Raw genomic sequence first — 12,451 nt, forward strand, 5'->3', positions numbered from 1 at the left:
GGACCAGCATTTGTTCATTCACATTTTATTGACTTTGTGTGTTTTTTATGCATTTTTTTTAAAATAGAGGTTGTTTGGAGTCCAATTCATGCACTGAATCAAGTCATTTTTGCTCCTCCAATATTCAAGTTGAGTTATTATGATTTTCCTCATTTTTTGTCACACCACATATGTGAGCACGTGCTCATCAGCTGCCCATTACAGTAAATATCTAAAGCCAATCACGTGGCAAAAGCTCAAAGCATTTAGGCATGTAGATGTGGTGAAGTTCAAACTGAGAATCAGAATGTGGAAGAAAGGTGATGTTGAACATGAAATCATTGTTAGTGCCATACGGGCTGGCCTGAATATTTCAGAAACTACTGATCCACTGATTTCCCCACACAGCTGCTGGGGGTGTAATGGTGTGGAGGATATTTTCTTTGGACCCCTTATTATAAATTAAGCATCATTTAAATGCCATAGCCTACCTGAGGATTGTTGCTAAATACAGTGTCTGCTGATGAAAGCTTCCAACTGATTAATACGCCTTGTCACAAAGCTCAGATGATCTCATACTAGTTTCTTTGACAATGAATTCACTGCACTCAAATGGCCTCTACAGTCACCAGATCCCAGTCTAATAGAGCACCTTTGGGATGTGGTGCAACAAGACCTTCTTGTCATGGATGTGCAGCCGCAAATCTGCAGCAACTGTTTGATGCTATCATGTCAGTATGGACAAAAATATTTCCAGTACATTGTTGAATATATGCTATTAAGAATGAAGGCGGGTTCATTCAGCAAGCTGTACTTAATAAAGTGGCCAGTGAATGTATGTTTTGCATATACTGTACATTTAGGTCTCCCTTCGCTGGTCTTGGGTCTCACCAAAACGTAAGGTTGGGGTTATGTCAGTGGGTCTTACAAGCAACCCCTACAAACTAAAGTTCAGCTCAATTTCAGAGGTTTTTTTTTTCTGTCTTTTGCTCTTTATGATCCCATAAAGAGCCAAGGGATGGGAGGGGGTGTTTTTAATATGGTCATTTCAGCTGACTTTGAGTACACATGCCCCACCTGCCTTCTATTTGTGAGGCTCATTGAATTAGAACAACACTGGTTTGGAGTTGACAATGGAGTTAAAATGAATTGTTTCATAAAGCGGATAAACTGATAAACTGTCCACAGCTACTCTAGTACAACCTAAGAATAAAAAGACAGAGCTGGAAATTAACATAAAAGCCCCCTTTAAGGCCACCCTCCCTTTAGGCCCTCTTTCTTCTGCCCCTTATGGGTGGGGCCGCTGTGCTCACAGCTAGAGCTATGTGTCAGAAATGGTCATTTATGGGATATTCCCTCTCAATGACATCATACAGAGCCAAGAGTAGAATAAACCATATAAAGCGAACGTTTAGAGGGATCTGACGCCAGAGCTTTAGATTAAATTTTGACCATTTTTGCTGTGATACGGGCATCCACCCATGTGATGTAAATGTGACAGAAAAACAAACATACAATCTTCATGTTCATAATAATTGTTACTTTCACTCACGCAATATTAGTGGCATCGCTCATTGAAATACCACTTGGAAAAAAACAGACAGATAACAACAAATGTAGCATATGAATATATTTAAAACAGTAGAATACAAAAACAGAAATATGAAAAATATTTATTTCATTTATATATATATAGATAGATATATAGATATATAAAATGTAAGTAAATATATAATCCTCAAATATATAAAACAAACACAATTTTTAATGTTATGTAGATATAAAGACCTCTTTTATTTACTTATTGTAGCTTCTCGGGTTCACTGCAGAAGATTATACAGAAAAATAGAGGTTGTATCAAAGAGGAAAATAACCCCAGTGTATCACATTGTATCCTGGAAATGCGACAAAAGCTGCAAACAGTGCGTTGCTTCCAAAAGGTGGGCATTGACCAAATAATTTTTAAAAAAAAATCTTAATTTCTTATCTTGGGACTCCACAAGAAAGCCAAGAGAAGGGTGTGTGTGTGTGTGTGTGTGTGTGTGTGTGTGTGTGTCCAGCGAGGGTCAGAATATGGATTATTTGAACGAAATAGACGTCGAAAACAGCCCCTTCCAACTACCCCTTACCCCAACCTCCTCCCTCCCCCAGCTTGGGGTCTGAATTAATGTGCTTCTATTTTTGGTTCTCCCGTGTTTCCAGGGGAAACCTAATGACGCAATGACGTCAATGCAGGTCACCAGCAAGAAGCAGACTGGAGGAATTGAGTGGCTTCCATTAGAGGTTTTGCAGCATTTTCCGGAGAGGAGGGAGGAGGACCAAAATGGATTAAGATTAAGAAATGCACAGAAATAAAAATAAATGTAGAGCGAAAATGAATGGGAGGCAATGCGACTGACGTCTGGCGAGAGAAATGACGGAGGGAGGGCGAGAGGGGGGTGGAGGGAGGAGGAGGAGGAGGAAGGATGGAGGGGGGGGGGGGGGGGGCTACTGCTGCATATCAATGGGTGCCGTTCAAATTCCCAGGGATTATTGGAGGGAAAAAAGAAGGGGGGGCGGGAGGGCGAGAGAAAAATGATGCACGCTTCCTCGGATCGGTGATGACTGGGTGAGCCCATTCTATTTTTATTATATCCTCTTTGCTTATTGTTGAAGTGAGTAAAACAACAACCTGCCGTTCTGTTTTCGTGGTTATCGACTGTTTTGCTGTGTACAGAGCCATTGAGAAATTTACACCACCACCACCACCCCCTCCCTAGAGTTTGATGGTGAAGCGTGAGTGGCCGGTGCTTCCTCCGGAGGGGAGACGTGTTGATGTGTGATGATAGGAGCGAGGGGTGGGGGATTGGCTTGGGGGGTGGTGGAAAAGATATTAAACTAAAAGTGTCTTCGTGTTGACTTCCACCGAGTTGATTGCAATTCTTTATCATTAACCGCAACGGTGGACGTGCTCTGTCTACAGTCCTGCTATTCCGATGCAACAGCAATTCTGCACATATTCACCGCTGACAGAGAGCGTGCACCGGGAGGAAATACATTTTACTATCTATAATTACAATTCCGACGACTGGCCGTAATCTTTCAAACACTGGAAACACCATTAAAAGGATCAATGCGATACTTGCAAGCGGTCTAATTGCAATGCCAGTCACCCAACATCTTGCATCAGTTTTGGAGAGTGAAATGTAAACGATTCCGGCGAATTTCATTAAGATCGAGCTATCTATAGAAATTGAGCTGGCTGATCGTCGTTTGCCAAGAGGCTACTTTTCATAGCCGCGCGCGCGCGCGCGTGTGTGTAGGTGGGGGGAGGGGGGGGGCAGTCGTGCGCGTGGAGCCTAGAATAAGTAACGTTACTTCTTTTTTTGGCTCGGAATAGCAAAGATTCCCTTTCCGCCGATGCACGCGCTCGCGCACGCATACAAATATTGCCCACCTTGCCGGCTTTCAAATGCGTTATGGCAACAAGTGCCAGTTCATGCACGATCAGTTCGTCCCGCAGATTACAAATGGACATGTTGGCTCTTGTTTGCCTGCCTTTTTCTTTTTCTTTTTTCTTTCTTTCTTTTTTTTTTAGTTTTGATCCTTGGTGTGTGGGGGGTTTTTTCAGCCTCGTTTTTAACCAACTCCACTTTCCAGTCTTTCCACAAATTGAGCTCCGGTGCAGGGCGTTCACCACGCGGGGAAGAGCTGGTTTCAGCACCAGATCACTTGTGCATTTCAGGACCATGGAGAGCGCTCTTCTTTCACCCATCGTTTTTAGGCGCTGTGGGGTTTTTGTTGTTGTTTCTGTGAACACTGGACTAGTCATTCTTTGCTGTAAAGGTCGGCTTGCCTCTGCAACTTTTGTTAAGAAGGAGATCCTAAAGTGGCTGAGGGCCTGCGCAACCGACACTACGAAAATGAGATAAATGGAGCCCAGTGAAGCCATCATCGTTGCATTCATTAAGTAAGTAAACGATCAGAACGCCCTATCTTCCATCGCTTTCAATCGTATATGAGATTAGTTGGGACAAAGTAAGATATATTTAGAGAAGAGCAGAAACTGTGACACTTTTCCCCCCCTCACATATGACGCATGTGGTGAGGTAAGTGTGGCGGATGCCTACGTGTGCAAGTGGTCCAGTGTGCTGGTCCCTATCCGCCCTGGGCTTGATGTAACACCCATAGGCAAAGGCCCTGTCGTCCAGATGTGGTCGTGTGCTGTTCATGCCTCCTCAGTACACACCACAAAAGCCCTTTTTAAAGCCCCCCCCCCCCCCCCCCTTTTTATGAACTTGTTCTTTACTGGAGCGTGAAATTTTATGGCCTATGGAGTTAGACTCATAGTTTAGCTTGTGTGGAAAACTGTCTCACTAGACTTTCTCTTTGTTTTTTCTAGATTTGAGGTGGATCTTTATTTCAGATAATTTTTTCATGCTGCACCTCCAAGAATATTTCCTGTACTGGTCATTGCATGCACATCTTCAAAATATTTCCCATAGTCTTTGATGAATATGTATTATTATGACTATTATTATTATTACTAATATTATTATTATCATTATTTATTATTATTATTATTATTACTATTATTATTATTGCTAAGTTCATGAAACTGGCAATGCTGTCTGCATGATTTGAGCTGTGTGAATTGTTCATATTGTGTTTATATTATTTCTCATATAGTCTCACTGTGTTTATAGGTAATGAAATTGACTACAGCATGAAGCTTTTTTTTTTCAAGACTAGTGTTAAACAAAAATGGTGTGAAACAGCATTTCATTGTATTTTGTTGTTAGTAAATTTTGAAAACCAGAGGATCAAACCTCTATATAAAAAGTTTATGCGATTAGTTGCACCATGTTATCTGTAGCCTTCAGCAGGAGCAGTTATGAGTTTCAGCAGGTGGTGGCTCCACAGGTAGTTATTTAGTTTCAAAAAGGGTGTGGCGTATTTAAATCAGCTACCTGTGTCCCTGAATTCCACTGTACAAAAAATGCAGCTAAAGTATTACTTTTTCCACTGTCCTCTTCACATAGTAAGGCATACTGATATAATATGGTGGCTGCTGTATTATATTTCATAGAGGTTTTTTATATCTCTGAGGTTTATTTGTCTAATTTAGCCTTTTAGAGCTTTTTGATAGTTTGTTAAGGTAGTTTGGTCTGAGAGGTTTGACACATTTGCAGCTGATGAAGCTGAATCAGAGATTTATTAGTGATGGTCATTTTTCTGTGAGTCACATGGGATAGAAAAGAGCTATTATTGTTTCTGCTTGTGACAGAAATGTAATGTTAAAGAATAAACTTTTCTCAAAACTAGACTGTAGTCTTTATGATCAGGCTACATAACAATGTTCACTTCAGACATTCTGTTAGTGGGTGGCTATATAAGCTCTGACCTTCGTTTTGAGAAACCAAATTCAAAAGAAAGCGAGGTTCGCTAAACTTTTTGCTCTAAATATAAGGAAAACGTGAATGTTTTCATTTCCTGGAAAGGCATGTGCGGGATTATCGAAAGCCAAAGATCTTGAATGTGGAGATAGTGGGATTAGTTTGAGGAAAAAGAGATCCCATTGTTCCCTGAAGGACGGGACTATGTGAGCTCACTAGTGTCCAGCTGAGATTAGTCAACAGTTATGTGGCGCTGAAGGCCAACAATGAAGACTTGACTTATCAGGTGATAGAACCAAGCAAATATGCCGACCCGTGTCCTTTTTTGGCCAGAGGGCTAAAGAATTAGTGGAGTACAAGATGGTTGCACACCAGTTTCATCATCACTAAGCTGTGACAATGTTGCTCTTTGAAAATGCACCAAGAACATCAAAGACCACACCAGGTCCACAGTTACAGTTCCTGTCCCTTGTGACATATGTGTGAATGACAACCTAATTTTCAGCCACTGGGGTGCCATGTTGCCCTGCTTGCACTGAAGTGAAGGGTTGGTGTCAAAAGCTCATTTAATGTTTCGTTTCTTGCAGTGCCATCAGGAATTCTGAACTTAAAGTCTGCATAATATTGAACCTTTCTCCATCTGTCATCTCCATCTGAGGAAAAATTACAGCTACTTCTTTTTGATCTTTTGCTGATGGAATAAGGGAGAGACTGTGTGTTATTAGAAGAAGATTCTTGTAATCAGCCCTTTTGTTTCATTCCTAAAGCCATAAAAAGCTTCTGGTTGTACATAAATACATACAATACATACATAGTTTTAACCTATGTGTGTGCGCCTATCTATCTATCTATCTATCTATCTATCTATCTATCTATCTATCTATCTATCTATCTATCTATCTATCTATCTATCTATCTATCTATCTATCTCACCTCACTCTCTCTCACTCTCTCTCTCTCTCTCTCTCTCTCTCTCTATATATATATATATATATATATATATGCAAAGAGGAGGATATATATAGAACTTATATTTTTTACCAGAAAGCCTCCTGGTTTATGTTAAGATTAAAAAAAGATAGCTACTTAATTTTCTTTAAATTAAACTCTAAACCTGGCAGTACAAAATCTCCATAGTGGAATTCATCAGAAATCCATAACCTTTGCATGCTTAGGATTCTGCATCTATCAAGATCTCCAGCTACCTATTTAAAAAGAAATCATACATTAAATGTCCAGTTATACACTGAATCTTACCCTCTTAAATGTAGTCATGTTAGTGTTGGTTGTACACCGTGTTGCTACCAAAGCAGAAGAGATTAGATTAAGAACTGACCAATAGGCAAATTCAGCTAGTAGTTTAACATTTGATCAAGCTGATACAGAAATGTAACGAGTATCTAGCTCTACTTCAGTCTAGAAGTAGAGCTAGACAATGAAAACTGTGAGGAAAGTGTTTTGTATCATTCCATTATTATTTACTTAAGCGGTTCTAGAATGGCTTATTTCAGCTCCATCTCCCTGTATGCTTTACTAATGTGGAAGACATCAACTCTACATTTTGTAATATTCTTTATCATTTTCCATCATTCAGGGCTTTTTACCTCAACCACCTTTAAAAACATGAACTTATGCTTTATAAATTCATGACATCCAAACCACTTCTTCGTCAGTCTGCGTTTTGACCAAGACTTGTTAAACAGACAGCGTGCGAGCAGTGGTCTTCCCGACCATGATGACTGAAACCGCTAACTGCTGTTTGCTTGTCCACACCGTGGAGTGTTAAAGTCGTTTCTGAAATGCAAGTCTAAAATCAACAATTCACAGTTTATTGTTAGTGGACACAAACCCACAGTTGTTCTGCTTTCTGCACAGTATTCCAAAACAATTAAAAGAACAATTACAAAGATTTTTTTGTTACTTAGCAGAAACTGCACTTTTCGAGGGAGATGTGTTGTGTAGTCTTCACTCATATTTGAGATTATCTTCATTAAAAAAATCACTGCATGAATTACATGTCCTTAAAGGGGGTTTTTTTGTCTTTCTCTAGGTGCTGTGGACATTCTCATAGGGAACAAAGGATCAAAACTGTCCTTTTTGGGTCTTTTTGCGGTCTGGGCTTGCTGTTCCTAAGGCAGTAGCCAGGAAGCCCTTACCCCAAAAAGTATCTGCACTGGATTCTGGCATCTGAAGCAGAAATCACCCTTTTTTCTTTCTGATAAAGCGTTGCATATCTTCCCTGTGAGTTTTGGAATGAGGACACTATATATTTATTGTATTGAGTTGCTTTAAGAACCTAAGCAAGGTGTGGCTTTTGATTGGTTCGAAACAGAAGAACTTACCTTTTTAAATTGGAAGAATTTGAGAAGCTTAATGCAGGATGTGGCACAACACATGTCTGCAACCTGAGAAAAATCAGATCGGAAAGAATCTTATTACAGTAAGAAACAGCAAGAAAGAGACACCAGCTTTATTCATCAGTCTGGTAAAGCTCCACTTTCCAAAGTGAGCTTTAATATCAAATTTCTTTCTAGGAAAAATCTTATAGTGTGCTAGTTTAGACACACCAGGCAGTGTAATCCAGGTAGCAACTTGTCTTACTTTCTCAGATTTGACAAAAAACCCCAAAAATTCCCACTTAGATCTGTCATGTCTCATTAATGTGGAACACTTTTACTTATTCTTTGTCATACAATACAAATAATGCTTTATTTCATTTACATATGTCGGCACTTATAGGATGTTACTAGAAAAATCTTACAACAGATGCTTTCTTCATACATTCCTATGTAGACTGTGTTGTACACATTCAATGATTTTGTATCATCTCTGCTCAATCAGTTGTTTATGAAAGTGTATAGAGAAATACAGCATGATTGGGTAAGGCATTTATGACTGTCTGATCCTTTGTACACTCTCAGTGTATAAGTGCATCTATGCCTTCTTCATATTTTGATGCTACCATATAGTGGTGCACTATCATAGAAGAAACTAATAGGATGGCATTTTCTAATTGGGAAATACATTTTAAAACGTAACCCCAGAAACTGCATTAACAGAATGTAAATAGTGACTAAATAAGCCAAGAGGAAATGGTCGTGTAGCTCCAAGGCTTTGACGTTCTAAGTGTTACATAAACATGATTATTTATCCTGCCAATGCCACAAGCCTTCACAATGTACTTTTTATACATCAAAACCCGAGGCACTTTCTGTGCACTTCACTGGCCATGTGACTTCATCGCTTGGGGAGCGTTTTTATGCCTGCATATAGCACACGAGGGTGCATGAGGCATTCTGTACGGTATCATGAGCAATTACAATTAGGAGCACATGTTAAGTGATGTTATGCTGATGAGCTTGTCCCTTATGGTTATGGCAGTGATCAACTTTTTGCACCCTTCTACTCCTTTCACACTTTTCTATTTCTCTCTCTTTCTCTTCCCTTCAAAACCTCTGGAAGCTTCCTTGTAGTAACGCGAATGTTCCCTGTTAAATGTTGTGCCTTGTTAAATAAAGCTGAAATAAAATTTTGATGGATTATTGTGCGGTATTTTTTCAATCCAGTGTCCAAACTGTAAGCATTGCATGGTTTTGATTAGTTATTTCAGCAACATATTAATATGTGCAGGATATTGAACTACACTGGTTACTCTGTTGCTGATTGATGAATGAATGGGTTGTGATTTCTGACTCTTGTTTCACAAGGTGTATCAGTGACATTTAAGAATCCAGCTCCTAAAAATATCAAGAATTTAACAACGGCAGAACAACGCCAGCAAATTCCAGATGAAGTCATCCACTTTTCCTGCCTTGTGGGTTGTTACAGTATCAAAAAGACTAATAGGAGTGACGTGCTTTTGCACAAGGGCCTCTGCAACTACTAAATGACCAAACAAGTCTCTGACTGACCTTCTGATTGAAGCTAGAATTCCCAGTTAAATTTGTGTGTCACGCATAGCCTTGGGAAATAGAGCAGTGCCTCATCCATGATAGGGATGTAGGTTGGTGGATGCACTTTGGCTCCTTTCAGTTGTAATGGAGTAAATTGAATTGGTAACCACAGGCAAGAGATGGTAGATAGGGATTTTTTATTTATTTATTTATTTGGTTTTTGTCTGGTATTACACATTTTTCTTTATATCAGTAGGTTTGGATAATCATATACAGAAGAAAATGCCTGGAAAGTAGATGTGTGGCATTATTCTTGTCTTTACAATAGTGAACCATAGAGTGCCTTGCCTTCAATAAAGACTAAAAGTCACATGTAAAGATTTAAATTTCAATACATTAGACACTGAAATTAGTTCCTAAACCTGCACAGTTGCAAAAAGATAACACAGACGTTAAAAAAAGAAATGAGTGCAATAGAAAAGTGAACCTGGTGACACATGAACTCTGGTTTAAAATGTATCCTGTGTAACTGGGATTAGTTGGACCCGATAAATATAAAAAGTGAGATTTATCTAGGAATAGTAAATTGCTACGTTGTTACATAGTTGCTACAATTTTTTGTTTAAAATGTATATCCTCTTGCAGAGATAATTGATTTATTTTATATCATAACATAAGAATAGTGTTCAGAAAAGGTAAATCACAAAATCCCTATAGCAGGTTAAAGTGAAATACATTCAAACTAACCACAGTTAATACCTGGAAAACACCACACAGTTGTTTGAAATGTAGTTTATTGTAATTCACAAATAAGACCCTTTAAAAATTCAAGGCCTTAAATGCTGCGATGTTGTGTTTCATAGAAGATTTAAAGCTCGCAAGGAAATTCATAACAGAGGAAGAATTTTACACTGTGCCGAGAGTCAAAACAAACTGGGAAACTGCTCATCTCTGGGTGAGTATAGCCATCCAGAGGATGGATTGAAAACTGCAAGACATGGATCTCCATTACAAAGACTAACAGAAGAATTTTAAAAAGCACAGACTAATTCTTAACAGTAAAGTTTCTTCCTGAAATGTTTTCACAGGAGGCATAAAGGGTTGGTAGCAACCTTACTCAGTTAAATGTCCAAATGCATACTGGCAGTCTCCTCCCTATGAGGTATTCAACACAAGATTACGGTAAAAGGCTGTAAATGTGAACACTTTCATGCCTTGTTTAATTTACCAAAACATACTTTAAAAGATCATGTCTGTGTTTTTAGTCTCAGTCTTGCCAAGTACTATCCAGTTATTGTGAGTTGACTCAACAGAAAAGAAATCGATGTATTTGTGCTGCTGGCAGGAGTGGAAACAGTATTGTTATTCCGACCTCTGGAAATGACGCAAAAGAAAGAATCATGTACATCTGTTAGTTGTCTTTAGCAGTTTAATCATTATGTTTCTGTAGTTTAGGATTTCTGAAATCAGAACACACAAATGTAGTTACATGAAATGTAATTAAAATGTGCATAACACAGGTAGAGTTAGGAAGAAATGTATGCATAGAGTACATAGGTGTGATCGATGTCACACAAGAAAATTACACACCAGTGGATCACAACTTTGTAACTTTGGTATAATATCTGAAACCGAGAGCTACATATTATCAAGGTACGAAAAAAAAAAGAGATATTTCTTTGGTTCTAAATGGGAGAACAAAATTAAAAAAAATATATATATACACTTTTTTATCAGGTCTTAAAAGTAGGTAAATACAACCTCAGATGAACAACATCACATCATGTATTATGATGTCATAATGTTAGTCAACAAAAACTAATCTAAGAATGAAGAATGCAGAAATGTGTGAAAAACTAAGGGGATCCCATGATACAATAAAGAGTAGAAGCACCCTGAGCAATAATAACTTGAAGTAATGACTTCATCAGTAGCTCACATCATTGTGGAGCAATTTTGTCCCACTCTTCTTTACTATGTTGCTTCCATTCATTGAGGTTTGCAGTCATTCATTTATTCTTTCATTCAATCTGGTTAAGATTTTGACTTTGACTGGGCCATTGAGACGTCTTAAATATTTTCTTTTTCACTTATTCTTTTGTATGATTTGCTGTTTGGGAATCAGTGTCCTTATGATGACACATGCTGTGTTCGATTTTCTGCAAATGTGGTGTGGTGCGTTCTAGCCAAATATCTCCGCTTTGGTCTCATCAGTCCAAAGGACATTGCTCCATAAGTCTTGTGGTTTGGTCGAAGGCAACTTTGCAAACTTAACCCGTGCTGCCATATTCTTTTTAAAGGAGAGGGTTTTCTTCTGGCAACGCTTCCAAACTTTCTAATGTTACTGTCATGAACTTTAACATTAGCATGATAACAGAGGCCTGTAGGGTCCACGATTTAGCTCTTGGGTTTTTTGCAGTTTTTCTAAGCATTGCACAAGCTGACCTTGAGTCAAGGCCAAATTTGCAGGGATTTCCACTCCTGGGCAGATTGCCAACTGTCTTGAATGTGTTCCACTCATGAATAATCTTTCTTACTGTAGCAACAATTCCTTCTCTAAGATCTTTACTGGTGTCTTTCCTCTTTGGCACTGTGCTACCATACGCCTGAATGCTACAGACCAAACCAGCAAAACTTGTGCTTTTATAGAGCACAATCTGAGATTGTATTTAACTAATTACATGACCTTCTAAGGACCGGGTTATCTTTATTATGTCCTGATACATAAAACATTACAACTGAAAGTGGGGGTACTTTCTCATGACTCTATACTTCAGAGAAATATCCAAATTTAAATGACAAGGCCAATTTTTCCTACTGATCTTTGATAATTTATTTTTATCTGTTAATAGAGGTAAAGTTAAGTGAAGCTTTAGCTTTTTAAAACAAATTGAAGTAAATTTTAGTATGTTGCAGGAACTCTATGAGGCTTTAGTAATCGCAGCAGTGGCACTGCACTCATGTGATGATGTTTAGTATGCTAATATGCTAACATGTGATGATGTTTAGCATGCTAACATTGACTACTTGGAACCAACACAAAGCATAGCTGAGGCTGATGGAACTAACATTTGCTTTTCAACTGCAAGACTTGGAAGTCAAGGCGTAAAAACTCAAAAACAGCGTTATTGTAAGCTCTAACAAAAACACAAAACAATAATACTTGATAAAAAAAAAAAAAACACAGGACACGGAGGGACACAA

General features: G+C 38.6%; 1 long non-coding RNA gene across 1 annotated transcript; it reads left to right on the plus strand.

Moving 5' to 3' along the window:
• Nucleotides 1-2,557: 2,557 nt before the first annotated feature.
• LOC112842594 (uncharacterized) lies at nucleotides 2,558-8,887 on the plus strand. The gene is made up of 2 exons (XR_003214421.1): nucleotides 2,558-3,928; nucleotides 7,405-8,887. It is a non-coding gene; the product is annotated as an uncharacterized LOC112842594 (long non-coding RNA).
• Nucleotides 8,888-12,451: the final 3,564 nt, after the last annotated feature.

This window comes from Oreochromis niloticus, linkage group LG17 (genome assembly GCF_001858045.2).
Source record: "Oreochromis niloticus isolate F11D_XX linkage group LG17, O_niloticus_UMD_NMBU, whole genome shotgun sequence".
Lineage (NCBI taxonomy): Eukaryota > Metazoa > Chordata > Actinopteri > Cichliformes > Cichlidae > Oreochromis > Oreochromis niloticus.